Source organism: Phodopus roborovskii, unplaced genomic scaffold, assembly GCF_943737965.1.
Source record: "Phodopus roborovskii unplaced genomic scaffold, PHOROB, whole genome shotgun sequence".
NCBI lineage: Eukaryota > Metazoa > Chordata > Mammalia > Rodentia > Cricetidae > Phodopus > Phodopus roborovskii.
In genome coordinates, this window is record NW_026126511.1 from 55,591,962 (window position 1) to 55,609,660 (window position 17,699).

Sequence of the window (17,699 nt, forward strand, 5' to 3'; positions counted from 1 at the left end):
TAAGCACAGCTGTAACCAAGGGTAGATGGCAACATCCTTTTCTCATAAGCGGACTGAGCATCTATATGGAAAATTTTGATAATGAAATAGAAGACCAAATAACAACCTCTGTCTCATCGACAGTCCCAGAACCCAGATGTGAAATCTACATTATTTCTAAGAAAACATAACTACTTGCCAATGTTGGTTTTGGGTAGGATCTTCAAACATGGTTCAATAAATTTCAAGTGATATAAGTCCTATATAATATATTCTATAGTTAAAAAAAACTGAGCACAAGGGTACAGAGGTTGGCAGCTGAGGCAGGAGGCAGTGTGGGAGGAAAGATGTTCCCTCATAGTCTAATCCTTGCATCTCCAGCTGCAACCCTGCCCTGCAGTGTCCAGTGAAGAGGTCAGCTAGATGAGTTGCTGAGCCCAAGTTAGAACCATGTAGAGTCCTCTGTCTACTGAAGGCAACTGCCAGGATCAGATCAGGATGTTCTGCTTCATGAGGGATGTGGAGCCTGAGGATACCATGTTCCTGATGGACCCCTTCACAATTCATCACCAGCATATGGACCACATGTTGTCAGGTAGCTTTGGATATACCCCTTCCTTAACATCACAGATGGTAACATGCCAGCAACCAGGCCTGTCAGCAGCACGATGAAGGCTAGGGCTGACTCTCCCTTCTGGATGTTGGGAATGTCTGGTGGCTTCGTGGATATATTTAGAATGATGAATAAACAATTGGAAGCAGGGAACCCATGGTCACTGGAGGCAGCTGCCAGGACTTTTCTTTCTCCTCTCCTACCCCAACACTGGGGATGGTGCCCTCAAGATTTGCCAGGAGACATCTGAGATACGCTCTGTCCCAGGTGGAATCTGGGAGGGATGGGGATGGAGGACTGTCTGGGTATCAGACAGTGGCCTAGAGTCGGTGTCCACTGGGTACCATGTTCAGGACAGGGCTCACATCCTCCAGTACTCCTAAAGCCAGTGTACAGGGTCCAGAAAGAACAGCAGGGCTACATCAACCAGGATGAAAGTGAGGCAGCAGCATTTGATGATGAACAAAAGCAGCATCCTCTGGAATTTCAACAGCATGAGGCATTTGAGTGAGGGATGAGGACTGAGGGGCCTTCCTGCTTGCTATCCAGGGACCTGAGGACTCTTACTCCTAATGGTCCAGGTGTTATGACTGGTGAAGGCCCTGGGCTCTCCGCTTCTCTTGTACAGTCCAAGAGGCTGAGAAATAATCTTCGGGATAACATTGTCCTTTCCAACTTCCATTCTAATTTAATATTAAATTAACAGGAAAACTGACCCCCCCCCCACTTCTCCCTAGGGATCTCAGAAAGAATCTTTAACTACTTTTTCTGTCTTTTATTCCCTCACCATGATGATCCTACCTGTTAGTATTCAGGCATTTGCACTGGCCTATCCTTAGGGTTCTGACAGGATACACCCTCAGCTGCAGCCACTCAGAGCACCACCTGTGCATAGTCACTGTACTCCCTTTTAAAAGGGCCCTGCCTACCTCCCATCCTTCTCTGTCTCTTTCTCTCTCTCCCTCTCTCTCCTCCTTCTCCGATGCTCCTGACTCCAGAGGCCGGTCTCCCCACTCCCCTTTCCCCTTTTTATGATCCTTTTTCCTAATTAAAATAAAAAACAGACAGACAAAACAAACAAACAAAAAAACCATGCTTGAACCTTGTTGCATGGTGTCTTTGTCTCCGCAAGCTGCTTTTCTTAAATTGCAACACTACCCATCTTGTATCCACTAACTTGAGTTTTCATTTTTCTGCTCCATCTCCAAGCCGCCTCATCTTCCCCTGAGCTCATGCCACACACTGAAAGGTTTGGAGTTAGGATTCCTATCCCTCAGCTCTTCTGAATCCTTTCCCACCTGTCCCACAGACACCACCACCCCCCACACCCCACCTCCACCCCCTACCCACCCCCCACACCCCATCCCCCACACCCGGCAGATACCATAGTTCTCTCAGGGCTATTGAGGGAGTAGACTAGTTCCCAACTCTTTGTCCCTTCTCCCACCCCTGCATCACAAAAAACACTTTCCTATACCCTTATCTGCCTTTATAAAAATAAATGACTTGTGCAACTTGTAATTCAGCATTTATGGAATAAAGGAGAATGGGGGAAAAGAAGATGTAGGTAAAATCTCCCCCAATGCGCAAGTTAAGCAATATGTACTTAAGTTACTCATGGGGGTCAAAGGCCTTGCCAGACAACTTAGAAAATAGTTTTAACCTAATCATAGAGACTGAAGATGAAAATAATGAGTTAAACTAAAATAATCTTTAGGTTCAAAGTCTTATCATTTTCAATGTGTATATTAGAAAGGTTGCTTTAAAAAATCAAATACACAATCACAGATCCCACTTACCCCGAATGTCATGACTATTAGTTTTCAAGATTAAACCTGATTAAACTCTTCCTCAAACTAGATTGTGCAGTAAGCACAGGACCCAGAGCCCTCTCCAGCCCCGCAAAGAAGCAACATTTTATGACCCTGTGTGTGTCCTTATTCTTAGAATAAATGAATTGATAGCTTAACATAGCTGAGTCCAAATAAGCAAGCAAAGCAACCTGCAGTGGCAACATACAAAGGTTCAAACCCCTGATGTGTGTGTGTGTGTGTGAGAGAGAGAGAGAGAGAGGAGACAGACAGATAGACACTCATACAGAGAGAGAGAGAGAGAGAGAGAGAGAGAGAGAGAGAGAGAGAGAGAGAGAAGTGCTCACTCAAGGCTTTTCCAGGCACAACCAATAAACAGCTGCAGAAACAAAGGAACCATCCTGATCCCTGAGTTGCTTTTGTGAAATAAAACTGTCTCCTTCATCTTATTCTAAGGGTCCTCAATTGAGTCTGCGTGTGAAAGTCCTACATATAGTACATATTGTTGGGTAATTTGAGCATGCCGGAGATGTCCTGTCATCACCACATAACCAGAGGAAAGCCACCCAGGCTGCCAGCCACGTGGAGACCTGGCCTCAGCAAACCACATTCTTTGTCTTCCTGTTATTCCTGCCAACATGATGGCATTTGATTGACTTTCCTTAATCTTTCTCAGACAGCACAAGCTTAGAAACTGTCAGTATAACTCTTTATACCATACTAAAGTCCATAGGTTAGTGTGTTAGTAATTACAGGATAGTACTTTTTAATTACATGAGGAAACATTTACAGCTGCCTCACACCCAAAGAGTTGTAAGTGTAGAATGATGATCTCTCAGTAAAGGAAGCATCTCTTGGATTGCTAATTGGATTAGGAAAGTCTTTGTTCATTCAGTCTAATTCAATTCACTGAAATCCTGCTCTTTGCACATCTTTTAGCTAAAAGCTGGCGCTCATGGTGGATCCTGATACTAGTTTCTGGGTACTAGGTACTAGCTGGTACCTAGCTGGTGGTGGTAGTATGGGGTACTAGGTGCTGAGAGGGGCAATGAGGTTTCTATCGCCAAGGGTCATGTACTCTAAAGGCATGCAAACCAACTGTCAGCCTAACATGAAAGGAAGAAAGATGTTCCAGGACAGAGGGAGAACTGCCATTATTTGTAAGAATCGAATGCTCTTTGAGTCTTGAAGGATAAGAATGACTCTTGAAGATGGGGATAGGAAAACCTAAAACCACAAAGATTTGGGCTGCTGGATGGCACAGCAATAATGGAACCATATGCTCTGGGAATAAATGCTGCTGTGGCTGTGACTGCCTGGCAAAGGCATGCAGTGAACCTTCAGCCTATAGAATACAGCCTATAGAATATATCCTATAGAATATAGCCTATAGGATATATCCTATAGAATACAGACTATAGAATACAGCCTATAGAATATAGCCTATAGAATATAGACTATAGAATATATCCTATAGAATACAGACTATAGAATACAGCCTATAGAATACAGCCTATAGAATATAGACTATAGAATACAGACTATAGAATACAGCCTATAGAATACAGACTATAGAATACAGCCTGTAGAATATAGCCTATAGAATACAGCCTATAGAATACAGCCTATAGAATACAGACTAGGGCGAAGGACCATAGAAGCCTTTACAGGGTGTATGGAGAGTGGTGGGGCAAGCTGCCTGAGACCACAACCCCAGGAGCAGTGCAGGAGAGGTGGGCAGCTGACTGACACCCTCGGGTATCTCAGGACGCCCACCTTTTGTTGTCAAATACCACTGCCTCTGTTATGCTTTTTCTGAAAGCCACAGGCTGGTGCCACCCAACTTCCAGTGCCCTGCCCTCATTATAATTATGATTGTTAATTGTCCCTCTGGAGGGTTGTAAGAGTAGGGACTAGGGCTGTGAACTTATTTGTGGCCTGGTCTTCACATACTTGCAGATACTCAAAAGATTATTGAGCGAATGAAAAGGATTCTGGGGGGTCCTAAAGTGGGCCATCAAAAAAGATAGGGAGCAAGCCAGGTGAGATGGTTCTCTGCTGAGCAGTGGAGGCAGGAGGGTTGTGAGTTCAAGGCCATCTTGAACTACATGGAGAGATCCTGTCTCTAAAAAACTAAGAGCTAGGGAGAGAGCTAAGTGGTAGGAAGTTTGCCTAGCATAGTAAGGCCCTGGGTTCAGGCCCGAGCACTACTGAGAGAGGGGGAAAGAGAGGGGGAGGGAGGAAGAGAGGAAGGGACAGAGAGAGAGAGAGAGAGAGAGAGAGAGAGAGAGAGAGATAGAGAGAGACAGAGAGAGAGAGACAGAGAGAGAAGAGAAATTAGAGAAAGGAACGGAAGTGGTAGCTGACTGCTGCTGGAGGGGGACAGGGATGATCACGTAAACAGCCAGAGGAGAGACAGGCGGGGAAGACAGGGTGGATTGCCACAACCTTCCGGTTGTTCTTAGCGCTCACCAGCCTGCCCACCCTCTCGCTAGGACCTGAAACAGAGCCTTATGGATAAAGATAGACGACGTTCAGAGTCTGCTTTCTCGTTCTCCCATTCTCTCGCTCCCCCGAACACTAGCACAGGAAACAAACATTAGCCACGTCACTCTTAATCTGCCAGGAGATATTCTTTTGCCCGCTTCGAGCACATGAATGATGGCTTCAGAGCACAACCCAACCTATCCGAGGCTCCTGCAGCCCGCAGCCACCCAGATCAAGGGTGTATCGCGGCCTCATTGGTGCTGAGCTACTTTCTGACACCAGCTGGAACAGCTCCTGGTGAAAACAGACTCCTTTGTCACCAGTCTTAAGATGCTTGTTGATCCTTCCCTGGGCTGAAGTTAGGAATTTTGCAGCCAGCTCTCAGCTGAGCCAAGTTTTCAGTTAAAGATTCAAAGCAGAGCCAGGGAGACGGGCCACTTGGATTGCCATCGTTATGGGACTTTGATACAAGAGCCCAGGAGATAAACAGCTTAGGATCCCAAAGTCTGATGAAGGGTCCCGATAGGTCTGGTTCATAGAGCCAAAGTCAGTTGAATACTGCTGGGAACTAGCTCATCACCCAGCTCTTTTCTCCTTTTTATTTATTTATATTTTAACTTACTCTTTGAGAATTTTGTGTATATGTATACTGTATTTTGATCATACCCACCCCCACTGCCTCCCCCTCGGTCCCCTCCCAGCACATCTACATTTCCTCCTCCTAATTTCATGCCGTCTTTTATACTATTTAACCTATTAAGTCCAATTAGTGCTGCTCATTTGCGCTCGCATATGGGTGTGGGGTCGCTGGAGCAGGGGACACACTCCTAAAGAAAAAGGTCTCTCTCTTTCCCATTGGCCACCAACCAAATGCCTAGAGTTCCCTAGTGGATACTCAGACGCTGGAATAGTTACAGCTCGGTCCTGTGCTGGTGTTGTGCAGGGAACCATGGCTGCTGTGGGCTTCTGAGTACAGGGACTGAGTCATGCCCAGAAGACAGCATCTCACAGCACTCCTCTGCATCCTCCAGCTCTTACTCTGTTCAGCAACCCCAATTCTATGCTTCTGAGCCTTGGGTAGGAGTCAGTTAGAAATGCTCTGAGAAACCCTGTCCTGGGAAAGTGACTCACTTTGGGTCCTGTTCTTGGCTGATTTGTTACAAAAGAAAAGAAAAGAAAAAAAGATGGAAGTCTCAAAGCTACGTGTGGGGGCTCACTCCTCTAATCCTTGGAAGGCCAAGGCAGGAGGATTGCTGTGAGTTCAAGACCAACTTCGGCAACAGAGTAAATTCTTTCTCGGGAAACAACACAACAGTAGCAAAAACATAAAAAAAGAAAAATATACAGCCTTTAAACTTCCTGCCAGGCCACGTCACAGAAGTTATAAATGAGTAGCCTTGTTCATGGAGGCTGGGGCAGCCTCGGCTACAAAGACAGAGGGATTAGTGAGGTGACATCTGTGTATTGTGAAATCCAAATGGGCCATAGCTTAAGACTTCCCAGCTAGATTCATTCATTCAACACGTGTTGGGCACTGTATTAAGTCTGGGATACAACGAGTGTTCAATAACTTGTGAATGAATTAATAACAAAATCAGTACAAGAAAGTTATGTGGTAAACAGCACATTTATAATGATAAGAAAATGCTTGCATATTTTGTGGTCTTGTTTTTATGTAAATGCTGATATAGAATGTGCTTCTGTTAATTAATACAAGACCTAACGTTAAAGAACCAAGGGTTTTCAATCAGTAGATCCATTGTTATTTATTGTATTTTACTTCTTGTGGTACAGGGCCTCACACGTGTGAATTCTCTACCTCTGAGCTGATCTTCAGCCCTTGGTCTTTTTTGAAACAAAGTCTTCCTATGGTGCCCAAGCTAGCCCAGGTTAGCCTCATGCTTGTAATCCCCCTGCCTCAGTAATTTATGAGTGCTGGAATTACACGTTGGACACCACCAGACCTGGCAAGAGAGCATTTTGAGAACAATCTCACATTTACAGGAAACTTATGCATGAGAGCCCCACAAACCCTTTCTCCCAAGTGCCTCTTCTCTTCACTTCCTGCACTGAGATGGTGTGTTGGTTACAGCTGATATGACAATGAAGTCCAGTTCAGGGCCCACACTGTGCACTACTCTCTGTAAGTTTGGACAGATGTATAATGCTATCTACTCCCCATTAGAACGTCATGAGCCTTTCCCCTATCTAAAACACTTGTGAGCCTCACCTACTCCTTCTCCCATCCAGCAACCTTTCACAGCCACTGAGCTTTTTATTGCCACTAGAATTTCACTATTTCCAGTTATCAGATTGTAAGAATCCTACACACACACAAAGTTTCTCCATGAGTTCCATAGTTAAATTTTTTGAGTGGTGAATAACATTTCATTATATGGACATATCACTGTTGGTTTCACTTATAGAAGGAAGACCATTTTGTTTTCTTCCAAGTTTTGCTATTCACAAATAAAACTTCCACAAATGTCCTCACAAGTTTTTATATGAGCATCAATTCTGAATTTCTTGGGCAAATAACAAGGAATTAAATTGCTGGACCACAAAGTAGCTTTTCAAGAAAGAGGCAAACTGTCTTCCAAAGTTTCACACTCCCATGAGTGAGGAGAGAATCCTACACAGTTCTTGGTGTCATCAGGGCTCCAAATTCTGGCCATCCTAAAGGTGTGTAGTGGCATCTCACTGCTATTTTAGTTTGTGTTTCCTTGATAAGATGTTAAATGGAACATACTCACATGCTCTTTGGAGAGATGTTTGTTGAGAGGTTCTTGCCTGTTGGGAAATATTCAAACATACTGTGAGCCCCCAGTTAGCATTTTCATTAATTAAATAAAATTAGCCTTGTATCAGGAGGTTGAGTTAGCAACAGGAGTTAACAGAAAGTAATTATAGAGCATCAGAGGGCATCTGAAAGAGATAGAGAGATGCAACGAAGGCAGTAGGGAGGGATTTTGAGTGATGTGGCTTTTTGCTTGTTTGTTTGTTTGTTTGGCAGAGCAGAAGGATGGGCTTTTCCAGAGATGCCAGCAAGGAGAGAAGGTTGGCTAATTGCTGCTCAATCTCTCTGAGCTAGCAGGGTTTCACCTCAGCCTTTGAATCTCTAGTCTTATTTGCAATAAAAATATAGAGATTTAGTTAAACATACTTGTAGACCTGGCATCAGAGCCAGTGTCAGCAGGAACAGAATTCCCATTAGGCTGTGGCCTGAGTGGCCAGGCCACTGCCAGAGGAGCAGGCTGGTAACTGCAGAGTTGCAGTTGCTGGCTGAAATAGCAGTAGATTAAGGTGCGGCCACTGTGCTGAAGGTAAAGCAACACCTGCCCTTTTGCATTGTAAACTGTGTAGCTGGAGCAGGAGAGGGACTGGCCTGGAACTATGCTGGTCTCCCAAACCTCGGGATTACAAATGTGAACTTTTCGATCACCACCTGTCTGATCTTTGAATAGTTTGGGGAGTCTGGGGCCCAGGTTAATTAATTCACTATCTTTCTTTGATACTAGCTCATGATTAAATGGGGGGATGTGTTCCTCTAGTCTGGCTAGTCTCTTCATTCTTCTCCACTCCCCTCCCCCACCCCCAGTGTCTTTCACAGGGCATAGAGTTCAGCTTCCAATTTTCTCATTTCTGGAATAAAGATTTTAATATGTTATCATCAAACTAAGGTCACCTAATTTTCTCTTCCATTTGTTTTCCAGAAGATTAACAATTTTGTACTTTTCATTTTGATATGATCCATTTTAAGTCAATTTTTTTGTGAGAGGAATCCCTTTTGGTTTTTTGTTTGTTTGGTTGGTTGGTTGGTTTGGTTTGGTTTGGTTTTCTTTTCTGATCAAAAATATTTTAAGATTATCTTTTCTCCAGTGAGTTGCTTTTGTTCACAAAAGCAGACTTTTGAAGTTTGAACTAACAGATAATACCTTTTGTTATTACTAGATGGGGTCTCACTGTGCAACCCAGGCTGGCCTCCATTTTCAGTCTCGCCGTTCCATTCTGCCCAGTCCTGGGGTTAGATGTGTGCCACCACACCGGACATGCATCTACCAAATCTCAAGCAACAGAAAGGAACAACAAGATGTTCTGAAAAATGACTTTCAGAGGCAAGGTCCTCTTTAAGATCATAATTCTGCAATTTAGGTAGTCCCTCTGTCCCACGGAGGACACTGAATAGGAAGGAGTAAACATGGGGTGGGGGAGGAAGAAGAAAGAGAAGGAAGAAAGAGATCCATTTTGGGGACCTTCTTGCTAAGGTGCCAATTACTGATGGTAACTTGACTAAATCTCCACACTGCACCCTCAAAGGTTTTGCAGTGGCAATTGGCTCAGTTGAGACCTGTTCTTGACAAGAGCCAGGCCATGGCTATAATTAAACATTCAACAATCCACACAGTCTGGGAAGCTTTCAGAACCATGCTGGCCAGCAGAGAGATGTGCCATAGCATCCTCTAAAGACTAGTTGCAGTGAAGGTGACATCCAGGAAGTCACCAAATATAGAAGAATCAAAAGTTTAAAGAGAGACTGGAAGAGTAGAGGAGTGAGAGTTTCAGAAGTCAGCTTTGGTAACTACTATTTGGGACATCCCTGAAGTCACAATGACGTCCCTGTAAATGGGGACATCTTGTGAGTTTATGGACAGTAGAGATCCTGCCCAGTCTGTGGTGTCTCTAAATGGGTGGCACAAGTCTTTGTAGTATGTTCTCATCATTGGTGGATGGGTGTGCTAGGCTTGGAAGCCCAGAAAGGGAAGGTCTTCCTGTGGTTTGAAGGAAACATTTAGGGGAGGGACCCCACAGGGCAGGGAGTTTTGAATCTTGTAGGAGCAGCTTGTATTAGTCACTGCCATGTCACTGTAACCAAAACACCTGATGTTGACAACTTCAGGGTTCATATCATCCCACGGTTTCAAAAGGTTTTCTCATGGACAGGAAGACACAATGGGAAAGCTTGGTTCATGGTGGATGGAGCGGTGGGAGGAGGGGAAAGCTGTTGTGGCAGAGCAGAAAGCAGAGAGGGCAAGGAAGGAACTAATATGAGATACAGCCTTTGAAGGCTCTCACTTAGTGACCTATTTTTATCAGGTAGCCCTCAACCCCCCAACATTCCCAGAACTTCCCAAAATAGCACCATATCTGGAGACCAAGCATTCTAAACAAAGGCCTCCAGCACAGTGCATCCACCTCTCTCACACCTGTGTCTTCTTTCCCATCCTCCTGCATTGCAGCCTCACATATCCTGAGCTCTCTCAAACCATGGCCAGAACAGTCTGAAAATATAGTTACAACTTGCTGCCAATTGAGTGAGACCCCAGCGCCAATGAACAAAGCTCCCACAGCTCTCCACCTCTATGCACCAAACATACTGCCACTAGCTTAGGAAAAGCCAATGTCCTTCACCAGGAAGAACAATTAAATCTCTCGTAAACAAAAGAGGGTGGGAAGTGAACACAATCATTTCTTTCCAGTTGCTGTGACAAAATAGCAGACAAAGCAACTCAAGGAAAGGTTGCTTTTTAGTTTGCTGTTTAAGAAGGATGCAGACTTCCGTGGTAGGGTGGGCACACAGTGTGCAGTAGCAAGAGTTCACATTGCAGAGCAAGCCAGATGATGCTGCTCAGTCCTGTCACTCTTCATATCCAGCCCGTGATCTCTGCCTAGCGGATGGTGCTGCCCTCATGCAGCATGGGTCATCCATCCCCAGTCAATCCTCTCTGGAAAAGCCCCCACAGTGGCACCCAGAACTGTGCTTCCCAGGTGACTCCAAATCCTGTCAGGTTGACAATGGAAGATGAACCATCATGGTATTTTACTAGGAAGTCTTCACAGAAACACTAAAGGAGAATCAAGGGGAGGCATAAAAGCAAACAGTCTGCTGTATGTTTCCTGAAGCATACGGGTCTCACACTCAGTGTTGTCTGGTAATTCTGCCGGGTACCCTAGTTATCCTTCAGGACTGAAAACATTGCAATGTTTGTGCCCAACCTAAGCTCTGAAAGCATTCATTGTCAACACCCACCAGCTAAAACTGTCAAATCCTGGCTTCTGTTTTAGAGATAGTAAAGGGAAAGAAGTAAGAAAGCAGAAAGCAAAAGTCAGTACAAATTGCTCTAAATGCACTTGTAGTTAAAGAATTTCACATCAAATGGTGGGTGCATTCTTCATTTCCAAGAACAAACTCACATATAAACATTTCCAGAATTACTATTTTTTTTTCGGGGTGGAGGTGAAGACAATCATACTTAAATATCCCAACTCTCTACTAGTTTGTTTCTAATCTTTTTTTTTTCCTCATAAATATATCACATGCTCATTGGGGAGAAAGCAGAAACAAAATTAATTTTATTTGTAAAATAACTTATTACAGATAATAGATACAGTTGACATTTCATGAGGTGAGATGTACTGGCACACACCTGTATTCCCAGTGCTCAGGAAGCAAAGGCTAGAGGATCACAAGTTCAAGGCCACCCTGAATTATATGGCAAAACCCTGGCTTAAAACAAGTAATAACATTTGGGGTAGTGCAAACCACAGCTAAAATGAAGCTCTAAACAAGTGTCTGCTCCATCCAGAAGCCATTTCCTGGCTCTAATGCTCTTGATCACATGGTATGTTGTCCTTGAACTTAGCACAGTCCTTACCAATGTTCTATACATAGTTGCTTACAAATCATGACTCTCAAAAGCTTTTGAATTTTGTAGTTCACAAATAGTTTCTCTTTTGAGAGTCATGAATGAACCCACACACATACTTGTTAATATTATGTATGAACTTGCCTAGTACAAAGGGCCCAGACATGTTTTATCAAACACCAGTCTAGATGGCTCTATGAAAACAGATCCATGTAGTTTTTAGATGTGAATAACATTAAGTCATTGACTAACACAGATGGCCCTCTGTAATGTGAGTAACCCTCATGCCATTGGCTGAAGGCCACAGGAGCAACAGCTGAGGTCAGCTAAGGAAGAGGGACCCTGCCCCAGACTGTTGTGAATCTCTACACTGAGTCACCTGCTCTACCTGGTTCTCTAACCTGACCTGTGGATTTCTGATTTAATGACCCCACATTTCAAAAGCCAAATTCTTTAAAATGAATCTCTCTGAATACACATGCAGCTGCCTACAGGTTCTCTGTAGAGAGTTCTGACTCACTCACAGGTCATCCTTCAGGAAACTGTCCCCACCTGGGCGCACATTGCCACACTGGCCCCTCCCCAGCCCAGCTGCCTTCCTCCCTGATTCCTGCTTCATGTCCCTCCCACCCCAGGTGAACCTGTGTGGCCTTGGCCAGCCACAACATCTCCCACCCAATTCCTACCAAAAGACAGAGCTACAACAAACATACCTAAAATGGCTTGTCCACAAGTCTAGAGCCAAACAGGCCTGGGGCCAGAGTAGCTTTTGAAGACTATGGTGCTACAGTGTGCCTAGATGATATCTGTGGGCAGAAAGCTGGCATGAACACACGTGGAGACAGCTCAACCATCCTCAGCATTCCAACTCATTTCCACCCATGGGTCACCTGCAATGATTGCAACTCAGTTGCCATGACTGACTGATTTATTGACTGACTCATTGATTATCTATACTAAAGTGGGTTGATTTTTGTTGCATAAATGCTTGAATACAAAAGGCTTCCTCTGGTTTTAACTTTGTTTGACAGAGAACTCACTTTTGCCAACCAGCAAACTGTATGCTGATTTGATTCCATTGAATTGTACTGTGTCAGTCATGCCATAGTTATGAGTGTTCCAGAAGGGTAGATCTAGGTGGGTGGGGGTGGGTCAGAGAGAAGGGTCTGGAAGGTTCCACAGGAATGAAGCCTGGATGTGCTGCACATGTCTGCAGCAGAAATGAAACTACACAGATTGAAGTGAGGGTAGAGGTGGAGGGTGAGTACAGATGGAGGGGGTGCAGGTGGAGGGGGTGCAGGTGGAGGGGGTGCAGGTGGAGGGAGGGGGTGCAGGTGGAGGGGGTGCAGGTGGAGGGGGTGCAGGTGGAGGGGGTGCAGGTGGAGGGGGTGCAGGTGGAGGGGGGTGCAGGTGGAGGGAGGGGTGCAGGTGGAGGGAGGGGGTGCAGGTGGAGGGGAGGGGGTGCAGGTGGAGGGAGGGGGTGCAGGTGGAGGGAGGGGGTGCAGGTGGAGGGGGTGCAGGTGGAGGGGGTGCAGGTGGAGGGGGTGCAGGTGGAGGGGGTGCAGGTGGAGGGAGGGGGTGCAGGTGGAGGGAGGGGGTGCAGGTGGAGGGGGTGCAGGTGGAGGGGGTGCAGGTGGAGGGAGGGGGTGCAGGTGGAGGGAGGGGGTGCAGGTGGAGGGAGGGGGTGCAGGTGGAGGGAGGGGGTGCAGGTGGAGGGAGGGGGTGCAGGTGGAGGGAGGGGGTGCAGGTGGAGGGAGGGGGTGCAGGTGGAGGGAGGGGGTGCAGGTGGAGGGAGGGGGTGCAGGTGGAGGGGATTGTCCTCTAGCACTTCACTTCTGACTTTCTGTCTCACTTCACATGGCTTTTTCAGCACAGCCAGAGGCCAAGGTCACCAACACCAGGTTCTCTTGGAGACCCAATTTTTGTGAGCATTTTTTTCTGCTGGTGGCAAGAGAAGGCTTGGCTCCCTGAAATGTCTTCCTCTGAGAGGTAGCTGAGCCAGGGCAATCTTTATCTATAACCCCAGTGACACTTGGAAACCCATCACCCCATGCCCCAACCAGCAGCCCCTCCCTGTGGGCTATTCTCTGGCCTTCTAACACACCCCAGCTGCCTGTTCGATTTTCAGCCGTGACTGTCTTCTTTATCAAAACATGGCAGGGGACTGTTGGCTCAGACTAGTTTAGAAGGTATCATCCAAATTACCATAGCTGCTGGCTACTGTCTGAGCAGGCTTAATGCTGCCCTAACAGAGCACCTCAGACTGAGCAGCTGATAATGAACACCGAGTTACTGGCTCCAGTTCTGGATTCTGGGAAGTGCCATGTCGAGATGCTGGCCAGCTGAACAGTTCTGCTTCAAAGATTGGTAATTAGAACACTCATCTTCACATGGCAGAAGGCAAGGGGTCAAAGACAGGCGGCAAAGACAGCCATAGGGGCCAAGCTCACTCTTGTGGAGGCATTAATACTTTAGAAGCGGAAGCCTAATCGCCTCAGCACTGTCAAATAGTTCTTAAATTCTTGTGTGGTCATTTCAAAGGGAACATTCAACCCAATGCGTGCAATCCTAGCACACTAGCTCTTAAATGCAACCTTCATTAAGATCTCCTAGTCAGCTCTGCCCAGTGCTATACCTGTCTCGTGTCCTAGGCTCAGCTTCCCTGCCAGATTAGCCACACACCCCAAACTATGTGTCCATTTATTCCCAGCACAAGCTTTCCACTCTAAGCAGGTCAGCTTGTCTCCTCACCGTCACCAGCACGCGTCAGACTCACCCAGCCACCCCAGCTGAAAAGCTGACCCAGATCTTTCCAGCCCTTCCTGAAAAATAAAACTTGGAAACTTTTCCATCTTGTTTGTCTTTACATTGTGGAATAGTACCGAGTGATATGATTATGTGGTGTAACATACTCTTCTATGGCAGAAATGAAAGTGTTTTAATATATCATGGGGGTGTTGATTTAAGGCTCTGATAATCTTACTCTCAAATGAGTACTGCCCTCTATGGAAACATCCCAAAGAAGTTACATATAAGTTATTAAAGAAACACTGGATATACTTTTAAAAAATCCATTTGAAAAACGAAATCAGGAAAAATTATCTCCATAAATGTATTGGGGGGAATTTTTACAACCTGTGTTGGTTAGTTTTTGTCAGTTTGACACAAACTACAGTCACCTGGAGAAAGGGAACCTCCATTGAAGAATTGCCCCCATCAGATTGGCCTGTGGAGAGTCTGTGGAGTATCTTCTTCATTAATGATTGATGTGGGAGGGTCCAGCCTACAGTGGGTGGTGCTATCCTGGGTAGATGGCCCTGAGTTGTTTAAGAAAACAAACTGAGAAAGCTTTAGAGAACAAGCCAGTAAGCAGCATGCTCTCATGGTTCCTGTCTTAGTTTCCCTCAGTGATGAACTGTGAGATTTCAGATTAGGACTGTAGGCTGGATGCACTTTAGGCAGCAAGAAACCAATGATGCAGAGTCCAGAAGTTCTTGGGAAAATGCCATATTGCAGACACTTCAGATCGTTTTTCCCAGAAGGCCGATGTATCCAGCTCTTGGGTGGAAATAACCATTCAAATCTCCCAGCTTTTGCGATCCTCCCTCTATACTCAACAGCAGAAAGTGTGGGCATGGCCTAGCGACACACCTCCAACAGGAAAATGCATTGGCATTGTGGCCTAGAATGTGATATTTGCTGAGCAAGGTGTCTTCAAAATGTAATTTCTGGGCCTGGAGAGTAAAGAACCATAGTGGCATTCCCTGTGCATCTCTGTAGAAGCCTTTCAACGCATGGCTGAATGAGGAGGGGAACAACTCTGTATTTGACACCCTGTATAACAGCATTTGTCACACTTCACTATCAGACCAAACCATTTTTACACAAAGCAATGTTATGTTCTAGCTGCCACCACCTGATGTATAAGGCACCTGTGCTAGAACAACTCTTTTCCTTACTTTTTAAAAGCCAGATTCTTCTAATGTTTGCAATTAAGTATCAAAGAACTCAGGCAGGCCTGGAACTTGCTATGTAGTGGAGGATACTCTTTCCTTATCCCCTTGCTTCTACTTCTTGAGTGTTGGAATGGCAGATGTCCACTACCACATCTAGTTTAGGCTGTGAAGGGGATCACACCCAGGGCTGCATTCCAGGTGACTCTACCAATGCGAGCTGCATCCCCAGTACAATAAACACTTCTTGAATGCATTCACTTGACAAACACCCACTGAGATCCCAGAGTACACCAAACACAGCCCTTGTATATGTACAGAGTTATGAAGAGGCAGAGGATGCTGCTGTCAGCAGGGTATCCCAGCTGAGCAGGAAGGTCAGCAAAGACTAAGCAAGCATGCATCATCCAGCAGAACACCAGTAAAAAGACAACTCCTTAGAGAAATGGATGGGTCCAGGGCTGGAGCCCAGAGTACCCAGGGTAAGTCTGCAGCATCTTGTAAGGACAGACAGAAAGTGCGGCAGCGTGCTTATGTACACGAAATTGTAGGTGTACAGCAAAGAGGAAGAAGGAGTCAAGTGAAAAGGTGGAAACAATCAGAATGAGGAAGATACCATGGGGTTGTGATCCAAAGAGAAGAATAAATATCCATGAGTATGGGATGATAAAAAGAAGTGATTGGGAGAACTGACAAATTTCATCTGCAAAAACTAACAGATGATCCCCACACCTTAGGTATGGGTTGTGCAAGTGGTCTCATCAGAGACGTACTATGTGGAAGGGGGAAGACTGACACTTGAAGGAGCAAAACTGGACAGGCACTACTGAACCCTTTGCCCAAGATGGGCACTGGTAGTAAGGGGCCAGTTCATTACGGTTCTGTACCTTTGGTAAGATGTGTTGAAAGGAACTCTTTCTTTCCATGGTCCTTCTCTCGAAGCACTTAGCCCCCATCCAACCTGCAGACAGACTCAGACAAACCCAATGAGGGACAGTCTACTAAATCCAATATGGCCCTTTTGTTGAGTGAATAGACAAATGTTAGATTTTATTTCGAAGAACACAGATGTCCCTCTCTTCCAGACATGGAGAACTATGTCAGTGAAAACACAGTCTGGTACTGTGTTTCCAAGTTGGACAGTAAAAGCCTGAGCAATAGGACAGGACTCCATCTCTGAGCACATGCACCAGCTGCCACAGTCACTCTGCTCCTTCTGCAAAGGGATGTGAGGGCACTCAGGGGAGAAATGTTCAGAAGAGCCTCTTCTGCTCACCTCTTCTCATTCAGACTGCAGAGCCTGCACCTCATGCACCTTATACCCATCAGTGTCAGGGCCTTAGAAATCACCCTTGTAATGCAAAGGAAAGCAATAATCAAATTGATTCAGGTTCTCAGTTACAACCAAGTCTACAAGGATCTTACTTGGGGTGGTACAATGCTTTGAGATGGTAATCAAGTGATATCTGTCTCCTGAAAGTTTTCATGGCTGACACACAAATCCACATGATCCATCACCACTCCAGGCATCTCTGTATCCTTATCAGAAAATGACTAAGCTCACGAGGTCTACATGAATTTCTGCTAAAACAAACCTCTGTGATGACAACTGAAAATTGAACAATAAAAGCAACTGCTAAGAAATACATGACAAGATCAAAGGCCTCTGAGCTGGCATAGATGATCTAAACAACAACAACAAATGTAATTTTCTGTGTTGAGAGGGCTGCTCTTTGGACACCTGTGTAATAAGACAATCCTTGGGGCTCCTTCTGTGTGGTCCTGGAGCATCTTCCACTGGTCTGCCCAGGCACTGTCTACAAGGAGCCTGAACCAGGAGCGAGATCATGTCTTTCCATAAGAAGAAGCAAACGTTGTTTTCCAGGATTATCTGCTATACCAGTTCAGCTCCGCCAAGCAATGAACAAATGCTTGTGGACCCATGCCTACTGTGTGCAAACTGCTCATTACTGTAGGAATGAAGAAAAGAGAAAGAAATCAGAAGCTTAAAATTTGCAATGCTGTGATCTCCAAAGAAGTTTATGCTCTGCTTGGTGCAGGGAGTAGGAAAGCTGGTTTTCCTGAGCCCACCTGTAATGCACACTTCCAGTGAAATAGAGAAGGAATTAACCCTGTGCTGTGGCCATGCTGCGGGAGGCAGGGAAGAACACCAGGGCACTCTACAGCTGTCTCATTTTTATCTCCATCCCTG

At 45.5% G+C, this 17,699-nt stretch overlaps 1 pseudogene; it reads left to right on the forward strand.

The window, feature by feature from the left end:
• The first annotated feature begins 477 nt into the window (after positions 1-477).
• On the forward strand, positions 478-1,189 carry LOC127230498 (myeloid leukemia factor 2-like; annotated as a pseudogene).
• Positions 1,190-17,699: the final 16,510 nt, after the last annotated feature.